This window comes from Gallinula chloropus (assembly GCF_964237585.1).
Source record: "Gallinula chloropus genome assembly, chromosome: 1".
NCBI lineage: Eukaryota > Metazoa > Chordata > Aves > Gruiformes > Rallidae > Gallinula > Gallinula chloropus.
In genome coordinates this window covers 59,265,373-59,281,027 of record NC_140085.1, presented here as the reverse complement: position 1 = coordinate 59,281,027, position 15,655 = coordinate 59,265,373, and positions in this window count along the sequence as shown.

Below are 15,655 nucleotides of genomic sequence, written 5' to 3'. Positions count from 1 at the left end.
CCTTTTTCCTACGATAAACTCAAATTTGCTTTCATTAAAGTTAATGGAAGCTCTGCCTCAGAGAGTGCCATTTGTAAGGAATATGCCTTCATTTCCAACTGCTTATTTTGAAATCACACATAAAGCTGTCTAGTACAAAGGAAGTTCATTTTTCTGAGCTTCACAGACTATTGAAAGTGGGGCTGGATTGTATCCTTTTCCAGGGAATATTCAAGAAATCTTTACATAAGCATATATTTTTCCTATCTCAGCTAAGAAGACGTACTGTGGAGTTAGAAATTTAAACTGACTGAAGAACAGCAGCTTCAGAATTCAGATACTCTGATACAGCAAAAATGTGTTTTTCTGAAATGAGTCAAAAATCAAGAAAAGAGGGAAAAGTTAATGAACCAGTTCATGGATGTGAACGAGGTTTAAAAATGTCAGATATGGTTGTAAGGTCGCTTAATGTCTGAGTTCTCTGCTTCACAGAACAAATTTTAATATTCTGTCCTGCTTACTAAGCTCAGTAACTTCCACCATGTGAAGCCCATTTCTGTCCTTACTTCAAGAAAAGGAAATAGGCAGATCCTGTTAGTCAGCAAACCAAAACCAATCTGAGCATGACCGAGTGCCTCTGCAGTGCACCAAAGAGTGATGTGACAAAACACAGTTAAATCATTCAGATACTCCTTAGTTCCTTCTTAATGAATGACATTTATTTCAAGGACGTGGGGAATAAAATTAGTTTTCTAGCTAAATAGGGCTGACATGAGTTAGTAGAACCAAAATCTAGACCGACAGCTGGATAGAAACTGGACCTGTGAATGAGAATTCCCACTGAATTTGGTAGGATCCTGCCAGTGGAAAGAAAGTAAATTTTGCAGAATAAGCCCTCTGTGTTGGTACTGAGTTTTAAATGATTCTTTATGGAAGAGATTTGCAGAAATACTGTTGAAGCAGGAGCTCAATTCCTACCAGTTCAATCACTGCCTAAAACTGACTGTCTCAGTGCATGCTCTCAGTCTCTGGCAATTGAACTACAATGTGATTCAATTTAACTCTCTTTCACTAAAGAAAACTGATTTTCATTACCTTGAAACTGCAGACTCCTAAGCTGTAAAGTCCTAGTAACTTCTTTACATCTTTGAGACACACACACACACAAAAAGACCGAAATTATAAGAAAGGTAGAGAACCAAAGTAAGCAGTTCTTTCCATTTTCTCTTCCAGTCTCTTGCTTATTCTCTTTCTTTCCACCTGCTTATTTAGTTCTCCATCTTATTTAAACATAGCTTCACCTGCATTGAGCCATGGGTCATTGCTGCATTTGATTCCAGGCTCCTGGGCCTATGGTTGGGAAGGTTAGAGACCTGTGATTCTCACTCTGTGGTTGTTCAGTGAACTGTGAGACAGTCATCTCCTGTGAGGGAAAACTGTTCCACCTCCACACAGGATTGGGACAAATCTGACATGCATGCCTAGAACAAGGAACTAAAAATTAAGAAACTGATTGTAAAAGCTTGATTAAGAAGTCTTCAATTGTCTAGAGATATGTTAATGATAATGATAATATAATGAGTTAATATTACCTACACAGGTTTGAAATATTTTTTCTAATATTCAAATGACAACATTTTATTATGAAAAATATCATAGCTGCCTTGTAGCTGCATAAAATAATTTTGATCTTAAAGATGGCTGAAAAAGTGAAATAGTGGCTTCTAATTGTTCTGGAAAAGATTTGATTTGAAGTTAATTTTTCATAGTTAAAACCCCTTTTTCTTCTAAATGAAAGTTATTGGTCAGGAATTAACATGCACAGGCTGCATAGAATGCTTGATGAAACTTGTGACATTGTGCTTTGCATCCTGATTCTAGTAAAGAATCATTATAAATACATGTCTGCTCCTTGACTTAACAAAGCAAGTGGTGTGAGAAAAAGCATGAGTTTATGACACACATTCTTTCTTTTTTTTTCAATATAGTCTTATTAATAATTTTTTTCTCCCAGACCCTAGGCTGTAAAGTCTTTTTCTTTCAGTCTACATAATGCTTTTCATAAAAAACTACAATAAACCAAACTCTTCCTTTATGAGGGTTAGAAATGGATGATACTCTCTCATATATTGCCTGAGCTAGTAGGTAACTCAGTACTTTAGTCCTCAAGGCTCTAATGGAGTCTTCTTTTATCACAGAATCATAGAACCACAGAATGGTTTCGGTTGGAAAGGACCTCAAAGATTGCCTAGTTTCACCCTCCATGCCATGGGCAGGGATACCTTCCAGTAGACCAGCACTTATTCATATGTAACCTCTAGTTACAGTTAATTTTCCAAGCAATAACACATCAGGAAGTTCAGCCATCCAAAACTGAAAGTGCAGGGAGCTGATGACATTGGTTTACCTTTGGGATAGTTAGTTTTATTAGCTTTCTGTTCTGAGAACTAACTGCAGGCCTTCAGAATTTGTTTCTCACAAAATACAGTGAATCTGAAGTATCTTTACTTATTTAAGACACATTTCAAAGAAGGCATTGATCAAAATAAAGACAATTGTATTTATTTTATTTAGTTAGTTATTTAGTTATTCATTTATGCATTTCTATTATACTAAGTTCATGAAAAACTAGGTATGTTTTTGAGTGTTTTATTTCAGTTTTCCATCGAGTTCTATTGAAAATTATGATACTGATGCTATAGCTTAGAAGGGTTAAGTATAAAACAAAAATTCAGATAAGTAGTTCTTACAAAATATTATCCATATTCTCATTTTCCAAAATCTGTTCATTTTTCTTTCATATTATTGACAACCTGTCATAACAGTCAGTATTCTGTTGAAAATCAATCACTTCAGGAAAGTCATGCTTGCTGAAAGACCATAGCATTGGTTTTAGCAGCCCAAATTCAAAATTCAGCACCCATGGTATTTTCCAGTACATTTGACTGAACCCTTTATGTTTTGACACACTATCCTTTAAACCAAGGCCTGCATGTATATGAGAGTTTCAAAGCTGTCCTTCAGGCTTTAGTTACCCATTCTAAAGGCTTAAAACCCCTGGGCACCGACTGAACAAATAGTTTTTAGTATTCTAATGATTTCTCACTGACTAAATAAGACTAAATCTACCACCCTCCTGGGTTGGGAAGCACACTTTATACTTTCATAACCTCGTGGGGCTACAGCTCAATGAAACATGAATATGTGATATTCTGGGACGCACATTATTCAGGGTAGTCTGAGCAGTACAAATTACGAATAGAAAATGGGCAAATACATTCATAGACATAGAAGTGCAATTTGACTCCTAAAAGTCCATGTAAGTAGCTTCATGGGGTTCCATACTTACTGTGTCTCAATGACTTCCAGATTTTTATGAGGATGGTGTAGAAGCAAAGTCCGGCTACATTCAGTTTTGTTTTACCTTGAATGCTTCTAAAATGTTGTGTTAAGATATGATACACACTTAAATCTTTGGTAATAGATTCATAATCTATACGATTTGGGACTTAAAAGCAGAAGACAGCTGAATGCTAAAGAGAGAAGTTGCAATTTTAATAAGAAAGTGTGAAAAATATTTGAAATTCACTACTCTTTCCATCAAAATGCTGCCTCCAGAAAAAATGAAAATCTGCAAAGAGCAAAGGCAGTGTTCAAATATGAAAGAAAACATGAAGTATACTTGCAATATTCAGTCAGTCAACCCAGGGATCAGAACATCCAAATGCTCTAGTACTCAGATGCTGCTGAAATTAACAAAAAATAGTATCTTAATAGTATCTCTACAGATCCGAAAAAAGGAAAGTTAGTGTTGATCTCCAGATAACCCAAATGACATGATATCCCAGAGATATCATAAGAAATTAGTTCTTACAAGAATGCTGGCAAGTGACAGATTATTATTTGAACAAGGGGAAATGCAATACCCTGCACCCTGGGAAGAACAACCCCAGGCACCAGTGCACCTGGAACGGAAGTTGGCAGAAGACTTGAAGTTTGTGGTGGACACCAAGCTGAACATGAGGCAGCAATGTGTCCTTGAAGCAAAAAATGCCCCAGTTCTGGGCTCCCCGGTAGAGGAGAGATGGAGAGCTAATGGACAGGGTGCAGCAAAGGGTCATAAAGATTATTCATGGACTGGCACACCTCTCTTATGGCACAAGGCTATGAGATAGGACTGGTGTAGAGAAGGCTATGGGGAGATCTTATCAGTGTGTATAAATATCTGATCTTCTCCCTGAACTGGCTATAATTTCTGCCAGTTTGAAAGAAAGGTAATGGGCTTTTTTAAAAAGACCTAGCTGAAATGAAGGGAAAAAGTTATTTGGCTAAATGAAATGTTGAGAAAATAATGGCTTAATTATTTCCAGCTCTTCACATTTGGAAATTATAAAATTTAACACTCATCTGTTTTAATTATATAAGCCTTAAATATTACACAGCAGAAGAAATTCTTACAACTAAACTTTTGTTACGTTCTGGCTTTTCAAAAATTCCAGCAGAAAATATTTTATTATTGTTGAAATGGATTTGAAGCTGCTTTTATTTTTTTCCTCTCTCTCTTTATATTTTCCACATTCAGTTTGTGAGCGATTTGTATATCGCTAGCAATGCAGTAACAGCACTCAGAATTAAGTGAGTATTTTTGATATTCAGAAAGACATGAGTAGTTGGGAAAGAATAGCTCTTAAGACTAACTTGTTTGAGACTGTGCCTTTCAAATCTTTCCTATATATAATGGAAATCCGTCATTGTAATTGCACCTGTTTGCTTCCAAGATAGTTTTGCATGGTTTCTTATAATGAAATTTTTATGATTTTATACTTTTTTGTTTACAAACTTAGGAAGCTGGAAGAACAAAAAAAAAAGAAAATCTAGGGGTGTTAGCTAAGAATAAAAAGATCATTGAGGTATGGTTTTTTCTTGGTTTTCTTTTTCTGTTTCTCCCACCATCAATTTATTGCATCCTTTAGCTGAATCCACCAATTACCACTGGCTAATTAATAACACTATTTAATTTGTGCAAGTAATTATTCCATATTTGAGAATGTACATTGCCTGCTTTTCAATTATTATAACCAATCCCCCTTCATTTGCTTTAAAAAGCATCTTTATCTTCTAAATGGACTGAACAATGTCTATTTCCATCAATACTTACGCTACCTTATGCAATAAAGTATTATTGTTAATGCTTCATTTCTTTATGACACTGCTTATCTTTCCATTTCAGATGAACCATGAATCATTCATATTGCATTTACTGTCAATATGAAAGCCTGCTTTAAAATCAAGAGGAAGAATAACTCCATTTTGGCTTTAAAGAGAAATGTAGATCCTGGTCAGCAAAAAGCAGTTCCTGCAAAGATGATAGTTCCATGGTAACTGAATGTGAAGTGACCTTGTTAGGTGGCTTTTGCAGGATTTTTCAACTAGTGAAAAATGCTGATGTATGTGTGCGTGTCTTTTCAGTCAAGGCAGTTATTATCATCATACTATTTTTCACATTTAGCTAATTGAATGAGAATTTGGAAGGCTGAAAAGTGTTTTTACAGTACTTACTTATCCTGTGACTCATAGAACAGTTTCACATATCTTTCAAAGTATGTCTGTCCAAGAATAGACTAACATTAGGTCAGAGAAACAGGCAGATGGGACACTGACCATATATATGTTGATCTGAGCAAGCAGATATTTCAGCCTCTAGGAAGGAGGGGAACTTATTCTATAAATCTGCATCACGTGACCAAGAAAACAAAACTGGACTTAAAATTTATTGTATTGCTGAAAAGTATTTCATTTCTCATGGGGTAAGTGTATAGTGGGTCTTTGCCAAGTGCAGTAGCAAAGGGGAAGAGTCAAGATTTCATGGAAATCTAACGGGACTCATCAAAGTATATTCTACTGAAATCTAGAGAAATCCCTTGTATTACACCCAGAAACACAGCGGCTGAATTCAATATGCACAATTATTCCTATCACTGAAGGACATGGTTTGCTTTATGAATTATTTGTAACTGGATTCAGTGTGAAAAATTGCACAATGACTACAGAGACTGTCATGAAGGTTGGTACATATATTGGAGAAAAAAATAATAGTTATATTTGTTCATGGAATTCAGATTGAACAGCGATTCTTACAAATCATTGCACCACAAATTTAGTGTGTAAGACCAGAAGAGAAAAGGATTTGCAGTCACATTTGGGCTAATACAAAACCTACTATATTGTCATATTCATGCCTGAGGTAGTAAGCAGCTCCTATTTCAGAAATTGAAGAAATTCTTCTTCTTTCCTTTGGGTTTTATTTGTTTGTTTTATTTTGTCTTCATGTGTATTACATGCCAATTTCTTGATTGTTATTTAGTATTTCTGTAAACTCACCACGATACCTCCTTCATTCCAGAATTCTATTAAGATATTGGTTTTGCCACTTTTAACTTCAAAACAAAACATGTCTAAAGTTTTCATTGAATAGCTCTCTTCTGATAAATTCAATTCTTCTACAGTATTAAAAGAAATGAAAGCTACTAGTGACACATTTTCCTTTACTATAAAAAGGCAATGGGAAACACAGACATATATTTCTTGTTCTCTAAAGTTTCTCCTGGACTTGCTTAACTGCAGTTTGAAACGATCTGTTTTTCACTTAAAGCAATTTTTATCTTATTATACTTATAAGTGGACTAAGAAATCTCTATTAACATTCTTTTCCCATTTAAATACTTACACACTATGATTAGATCACTTTGTACTGTTAGGATAAACAGATTTAACCCCTTAAATCTTTCACTGTAATGGACATTTTTGAGTCTTTTAACCAGTCTCATGCTTCTGCTGTGAACTCCCTCCAACCAATCAACACATTTCTAGATATCAAAAAAGAAGATAAAGCTTTGCAATTGCAGTTGCGTGAATGTATCTTTCCTAATTGATAGTCTTCTAAACACCCAAGGATTTCCTTTTGGCTATAGAGCTGTAGTGCGACTTCATGTGGGGCTCATTATCTGCTATGACCTCTCTAATCCCTGCAAGAAGCCTTCCCTCCCTGGATAGATTTCTTGCTCATCAAATAAAAACAGGAGGGGGTTTGCTTTTTTTGTTTGTTTTTAACTCTTTCTTCCTCTTTACTTGCTTCTTTTGTAATGTTTGTCATCTACTAACTTAAGCAGAAGTTTTCCCAGCAGACTGGTATTCCTCCAGTAAAGGAATTAAACAACAGAGTATATAAATGGGTAGCTTTAAGACCAACAAGGAATGCACCTGTTTCAAGATGATTCTCTACTAACAAATATATCAGCCATTTTTTTTAATCCTTGTAATACACACCATCTTTGTTTTTTATCAAATGACTAAATTATGGGAAAAGCACAGGATATGAGTTATGTAGGAAGGAGAATGTGAATGTGTTGGCCTCTTCTTTTTTTTTTTTTTTTACTTTTTCTATACATAGAGCATTTGCTATTCTTTATCAGTTACTGAAAGAGGCACCTAGGAAATATCACCCAAAGTCACACCATGTGTGGCAGAGATATTTTTTTTCTCCTAGTTCATTTGTGGCTTAAAGATTTGTGATAGCAGTTTTACATGACCTAGGGTGAACCTCCATTAACTGATTTCCTGGTGGAGTAATTAAAAGGAAATGATTTGCTTTTCTGGTCTCTGCTTGGAGTTTACCTTAAGTCTCAGAGGTGAAATGAATAAAAGTGGAGGAAAAATATGCAAAGCTACAAATAACAAAACATCACACATTTTCTTTAGTATTTGGTGCGTATGCAATTTTATGTGATGGAATTAGACGGTACTATAATTAAATTCATTCAAACCCCATAGGAGCATTTGGTAAAGAGCACAAAAACATTTCCAAGCCTAGTATATCTTTTTGTTCTATATCTTGACCTTACAATTTAACTTGAAGGGTGCTATTGTATCACAGTAAAATACCACTATGACTTCAAAGTTTCCTCTTTTTATGTCACCTTCACTCCAACAGAACTTACTTTTATTTTCAGAGGTTCAATTAAATTGCTGCTCTGTAGACCTTTTACTAGGTTCCGGAAAATTATCTTTATTTGCTTTCATTGAGCCAGTGCACCTCACTTACTGCTTCTGCTTCTATATGAGGACTGCACTAAACTGGATTACACGCACATGTACATGTGTGTTTCCCTTCTCTCATATTCTGAGCTCTGACTGCGGTCTATTATCTGGAGGGAAACTTTAGAAGCTATATCATAGTTCAGGAAGCAGGAACTGGCTTTTGATAAAAGGCTTCCTTTTTCTCCTCCACAATACATCTGGGGCCTTTCACAGTTGATTACTGTAATATCAGCTTAATGCACCATTGACATACGACCGAGAACTTTAACAACATTTTAATGCTGGAAAGAAAAATTTGCTAGCAGCAGGGATATTAATTAGGAAAAGGTGGCCAGCTTTGGCTAATCACTAGTCCAAAAGTCCCTTAAGCTTGTCACTCTGTATCAACTTTTTGTAGATTTGCTTAGGAAATAGTTTAAAAGCCAGAAAAGCAACTTGCCAGAAAGACACGCTGCTCCTGCAGACCAATTTTTGCCTGAAACTCCAGATAGATCATATGGGCACAAATTCCACAGGACTGAAGAGTTCTTTCATATTTATTTTACCACACAAACATGAATATATTTACAAGGGAAGGTTCAAGCTACTGATTTCAATCACTTGATTTAAGAAAAATATTTTATTTGCTTTTTTTATTTGCTAATAATAGATACAGTCCTTTAGAGTAAAATAAAACTGTGGAAGTATGATGTCTGGAAAAGAGAGAAATAAAAAAGAAAATGTAATTTTTTCCTTTAATTCTCACAATATTTTTTGTATTTTCCCCTTTTCCTGAAAAAAAAAAGTATGTTTTTTTTCTCTTTATCCCCCTCTGTTTTGGGTTTGTGGGTTGTTTTTTTTTTTTGCAAAACTGAATAAAATATTTTTACTAAACCAAACTTTTACCAATAAAGAAAAATCTTATAAAATGAATATAGTCTGGGATTCCTGCAGACAATTTGTGATTAAGATAACAGGTTTCTTACTGCTGTTTGAGACTATGCTGTTTAAATTATTTTTGAAATATGTGAAAATTTGTGGATACTTTTGTGTATCACTCCCATTTAGGATTAAAAATTATATGTTAAATTATACAAGTCAGCTGACAGTCACTGAGACTAGGGAACTAATATAGTTAATTTTTTTACCCCTAATGGGATATATAAGCAGGTTTGGAACCTGCAAAAAACTCATCCATGAATTAATCAGTGAATAACTTAAATACATCCAGGTAAGCATTACTACATAATAAATAAAAAGTTATTTGATGTTAAAACTAATTTGAAGTGTATAATATTAAGTGTTAGCAAAAGGAATAAGGGAGTCAATGTAGTATGCAGTAAACTCAGTATCACACATTTTACTTAACACATAGAAATGGACTGAAGAATAATACAAAGAAAATGTATGAAGCTTTTTTTTTTCCTTGAAAATATACATTGTAAACCAATATTGAATTGGCATCAGATTTAGGAATCAGTTGTATCAACTTCAGTTCCATGCCTGCTTCAAAGGGACTACACATATACTATGTTAAGTGTGCATTCAAAGTGCTTTGTTGAATCAGATCAGTGTTCAGTCCATGCAAGTGTAAATCTTGTCTCATTAAAAGGCACACGACTATAGTTAATTAGTAAAGGCCTACTGGATGTCAACAGGAAAAAAAAATGTGCCTTGTTTTTCCATGTACTATGGACAGAAAGTAGAGAAAGAACTGTCTAATACCCTCAAGTTGCCCCAAAGTTATTAATTAATAATAATAATAACTCACCTCTCACTTTTTAGGCAGTAGTTGCAAAATGGTGAAGTTTTTGCTTTTTTTGTAACTTAAACCAAATATACAGAAACTCCCTGTAAAAGACAATTTCTATCAAAGAAGAAAAAAAAAAATCTTTTGAAAGTAGTGTTGGAAATACACACTGTAGCAATCTAATTCCAGACTGAAGCACATATTCCTGTTGGTTTAACTTTCTTCTCTGTTGAAACTGGTGAATCTGACAAGAGCCTACACTGAGTTGTTTCCAAAATTTTTAGCATGTGGATCAAGGAAGCACTGCCATGCAGATTTCATCCATTCTTCTGAGCCAGCTCTCTGCCAGGCTTACCCCAAAGCCATGGACTCATAAACTTGTCAGAAAAGAGGAAACGTCTCTTTAAACTTCAAAGTCATGTGTGTCACCATATATGATGTACACAATATATCAAAATCATTGTAAGAGCAAAAATTTTGCATGAGCATAGAGGAAGTTGTGAGGAATTTTCATAATAAACTCAGATTACCTGTAGGCTTACTGTTTAGTTTTTTTTTTCTTTCAAAATTTTAATTTTGGACAATTACACTGAAAAGTTCATGCCCCAAGATTACAAACACCTGCATTTTATAATATATTTAAGAATTAAAAGCGCAGTCTTTATCAATATTAGCATGTCAAAGTAAAAGATCAGTTACACCTGTGAGGTATAAATCACACCTTTATGAGACACGTTGAGTAATTAGGTGTATCAGTGAAAACTGATATCAATGCTGTTCTCCCTCCCTTCTTTCCTTCCCCACCCCACTCTGCAAATTGAGTGAACAAACCAAACGAAGTCAAAACATTCTGCTTGTGTTTGGACATACCAGTCTGGCAAGGTCAAATTGAAATGACATCAGAATGTTTATGGTAATTACTAGAAAGCACACAAATAAAATCCAAAAGCCATCATTTGAGGTTATACCGGAATGTGCACCTGGAAAAATTGCGTGCACACACACAGACACATATGTACATTGGCATGATTCTGGATCATTTTGTATCCTTGTTTACTATGACTTGCCTGCTATCACTTCAAGGTAAATAACTGTACAGCTGTGTAGTGTGCTGGTGGTGAACTTTGTGGGCCTAATTTTCTCTTTCCAAGTACTGTAGATGGTAACTTCAAATTTGACTAAACTGAGATTGCAAAATGACAAAATATGACAAGGTAGCACTTTTAAACCACTTTGCAGTCATTTTAGAAAACCTGAAGTGATGAGTACTGGCTAAAAAGACATTCAGTTTAGCAGGTATTTTCATGGTTTGCTATTCAGATAGATGTTGATAGCATCTTAATTCATCACTTAGGTCTATAATTTTTTTTCTCCTTAGAATTTTATTCCCTATTGCTGTTTGCAATGTGTTCCCTGCAAAACTGTTTTCTAAAATGCTGCAGTGAAAGTAACCAGAGAGTAATGCAATGAAAAGGTTTATGAAAAACTACTAAATGTCTGTTCAGCACTGTTTTTTCCTGCATTTTCCTTTTTTTTCAATTCTAAAAAAAGAACTGATTGCAGATAAAAATAAATGCTTTAAAGAAATTCCAAGTCATATATTAATTTTGTATTTTTATTTCAAATGATCCTATTTCAAAATCTATTTCTGAATTTCAGAACTGTGGGATATACAGACCACGTTATAAAAAAAATATCAAATTTGCAAGTGTGTTTTTATGCAGCACTTTCAAGTACTTGTTTAAAAAAGACTGAGTTTAGGTGCAAGATTATTTTTATGCCTGAGAATATCAGTCCTATCAAGCTACCTGTTAAACCAAAGCCATTTTTTTTTCAAGTAGATAAAAACATTTTTAAGAGAAAAGCTCTTCACTACATTTTTTCATTGTTCTTGAATAATTATTACATGGCTGAGAAAGCATACGGAAATAGATTACTTTCCTTCTTACTTTAGGTTAAATAATACCTTAATTGCATGGTCTTCTTGGACGCAGAGTTCCTATTTCTTTAAGGTCTTTCTTCTAACCCATTTTAACCAGCTTGTAGAGCCATATGAACTGGTTCTGATTTTCAGACATTCGGGAACATATGCAATAACATGCTTCATCTACTTCAGCTTCTGTTTCTCCCTCTCAGTAAAGGGTTAGAACTACTGTGGTAGGAAAGGCTGGGTGTGCTAGGGAGAGGGGTTCTTAGCCTGTTTTTTGGAACTTCTTGTGTCTGGCTAAGCAAAACAAGTATGCAACATGCTAGGAGGGTCTTTCATTCCATAAAGTTTTAAACTGTGAATCCTGTTTCCTGGTTTCTTTTATAGTACAATCTTCAAAGGAATAGTTTCTTTTGATTGTCATTGATGTGCCTCTTGCCAAGAAACTAATTACTCAAATAGGCGGTAGTAAACACAAAAGGAAATTTCACAGAAGTCACATGAACTTTGAAAATCCAAGCAGCATTATATTGCTTCCCCTGAATTTGTGTGCCTGAGTGTATAAAAACCCAAGCTTTTCTTATCTCAGCCTTCAGTTCATGTCTCTGAGGCATAATTTGTGGTTTACACTCTGTCTCTAAAGGATTTTATTTCACATCTGCACTTGAGAAAAAACAGAATGTAACCAAACTACTAGTAATCCCAAGAGAAAGTGATCATTCTATATTAGGTCAAGATTATCAGAGAGGTGTTCATTAAAGTCCCAGATGAGCACAGCATTTAAGCTTATGCTTAAGTGCATCACTGTTCTGCAAAGAACGCACTGTGGCATTTGGACTTGCATCTGAAGTTGAAAGCTGAAGCACTTTATTGAATGTGTGATGCCTACTAAATTGATAGGTATGCTGTCTGAAAGGGTTTTCACCTCAGATATTTCTGAAAGGTAATGCCAGCCTTTCCAGTTTGTTATCCCACCATTGTGTGGACTGCAAAATTATTGATGCACTAATTCTTTATTCGCAAAAAGACTTTTTCTTTTGTCATCAGCTGTGAAATAGAAGTATGGCAAGGTTTTAAGATCTCTGCCTTATTTGTTTCTTTCCCTGGAATAGAATTCCTATCTTTCTCAGAGTTCTTGAATTCAATTGACTCTGTAATGGAACAGGCTGACTTCCTTCAGAACATGGGCTATACCTTCCAAATATCTCAAGAAAGTTCAGCTCAGCGGTGGTATCTTTCTCACCTTTCTGAGAAGCACGTCAAAATGCAGTTTAAAATGAACTCAGTCTAAGAATCATTTGTGATAATTTTCCACCGTATATTTTATTTAAATTAAATTAATACAGTGAATTTTTACAACTACTATAATTTACAGAAATGTCTCAATCAGACTCCTACTTCTTTTAAGCAATATATTATCAAAACCAACGAATGTGAAACTGTTGCTGTTTGAGGTCTGTAAGGATTTATGTGATGAAGAATTCTTCCTGAATTAGTATTCATAGACCTATGTCTTTAACTTTTATGGGTTTTGTTTGTGATCATATTTTAGGGATACTGGTCCATAAAAAGTGACTATATCAAGTTTCTTTGATTTCTTTGTGAATGTTTTATGTAGAAGTCAAAGAACATAGGATGCTTAGTAACCTATTTAGGATAAAAATACATCTTGTTAAAAGGTTAGATGTGATCCACGTAGTTGCACATGGGAAATATAATATGGATAGGGTGAACAGAATTTCAATGTTGATGTGGGCTTTGCACATTATAGGAAAAGTTCAGTGAAGTGGCACCTTTAAGCAGACTAAACTCGTCAGAAGAGTACTACTTTCTATAAAAGCCTCAGAAGAGAAAAATACCCCGAGTCGGCTTATCTTCCGTTAAACTGTTTCCTGCTCTTCCTACCACTACTCAATAGCTGCAACAACCACCTCCAGGTCTACACTTCTTCACATCTACCAGTATAAGCACTCCTTCATTTCGCATCAGTTTAAACATGCATGAGTTTCTCATATCAAGGTCGTTACAGCTAAAGCTTTTGTAGGACTACAAAACATTGTACTTGCAGAACACCTGCACCATTTCAAACTATGTGAATCTTATATGAATATGACAAATTCACAAAACTGACTGAAATCTACTTAAAAGAAATCAAATAATTTTCCTGTGACATTTTATAACTTACAGGGTTTTATCTCTAAGTTTGTGTTTTGGAAACACACATTTCTTCTGTTTTCCCACATTTATCCAGGATATTTATAAACACTAATAAGGTCCCCCTTTAGTCTTCTTTTCTCTAGGCTGAACAGTCCCAACTCACTCAGCCTTTCCTCATAGGGGAGGCCCTTCTCTGGACTCCCTCCAGGAGATCCCTGTCTTTTTTATACTGGGGAACCCAGAATTGGACACAATACTCCAGGTAGGGCCTGAACAGGGCAAAGTAGAGGGAGAGGATCACCTCCTTTGACCTGCTGGCCACACTCCTCCTGATGCACCCCAGGATCCCATTAGCTCTCTTAGCCACCAGGGCACACTGCTGGCTCATGGCCAAGCTGTCATCAACAAGGACCCCCAGGTTCTCCTCCACAGAGCTCTTCTCCAGCAGGTCATCCCCCAGCCTGTACTGATACAAGTGGTTATTCCTCCCCAGGTGCAAGACTTTACACTTGCTTTTGTTGAACTTCATCTGGTTTCTCCCTGCCCAGCTCTCCAGCCTGTCCAGGTCTCTCTGGATGGCAGCGCAGTGTTCCTGCCTGTCAGCCACTCCTCCCAGCTTTGTATCATTGGCGTACGTGCTGAGGGTGGATGCTATTCCCTCATCAAGGTCATCAATGAAGATATTGAACAGGACTGGACCCAACACTGAGCTCTGGGGAGGTAGGCTGTTTCCCCGCAGCCCATAAAGGACCACAGCAGAGCAGTAGTCAATGGAAGACCCTAAGCTAGAGCAGGTGGGCATACCCTGAAGGAAGCTGCCACTTGTGGAGAGCCCACACAGGAGCAGGCTGCTGGCAGAAGCTGTGCTCTGTGCAGAGGACTGAAGTAGAAAGAAAGCACAGGAAAGGATGAGAAGGACGATGAGGCAGATGAGAGCTGTTATGAACTGACCACAGTCCCATTCCTCATTCCTCTGCGATGCCCAGGTTCTGGGGTGACTGAGTGAGTGGAATCTGGGAAAAGGGGTGGGAATGTTGGAAAGGTTTGGTTTAATTTTTGTCTTTGTTTTCCACCATCCAAATCTATTTTAATTGTTAATAAATCAAATTAGTCTTCTGCAAGTTGAGCCCATTTTGTGCATGAGATTAATCAGTAAGTCATCTCTCTGTCCTTATCTTGACCCATGAGCTTTTTCATTCTGTTTTCTACTCCTTTCCTGTTAAGGAGGGGGACTTAGAGAGCAGCTAGGTGATCATCCCACCATACAGATGAAGTTGGTTGTGACTTTTCTATATTAAGACTGAAAATGGAATCTCATGTCTCTCTTGGCCATCCCACTCACTACTATTTTTCTCTTTTTTGCTTGTTCCCTGTGGAAAGTCAATTAGAAGATCTATAACTAAGCCCCGCACAGCTTAGTGTGCACAAAACTGCTCTCTGTATCTTTTTTGTATTGTCATTAATTTATTATTAACCATTACATTTCATGCTCTGGTTACTTAGATAAGAGTTAAGAAATTCAGTGGGACATATTTATCCCTGCGGTGGTTATTTCTGTGTTCTTCCCAGAGGACCAAAAATCTGTTACTCTATCTGAGGTATAATTTTATAAGATACAATAACTATTTAATTCAGCCATCGTAACCAATTAAGTTTATATCAAATCACACAATTAAGCAATAAACCAATAAGGTTTAATGCAAAGTATTTAAAATTGATGACAAGGGTAATTGTTTAATAACAGCAAAGTTGTAATTATGCTGCTA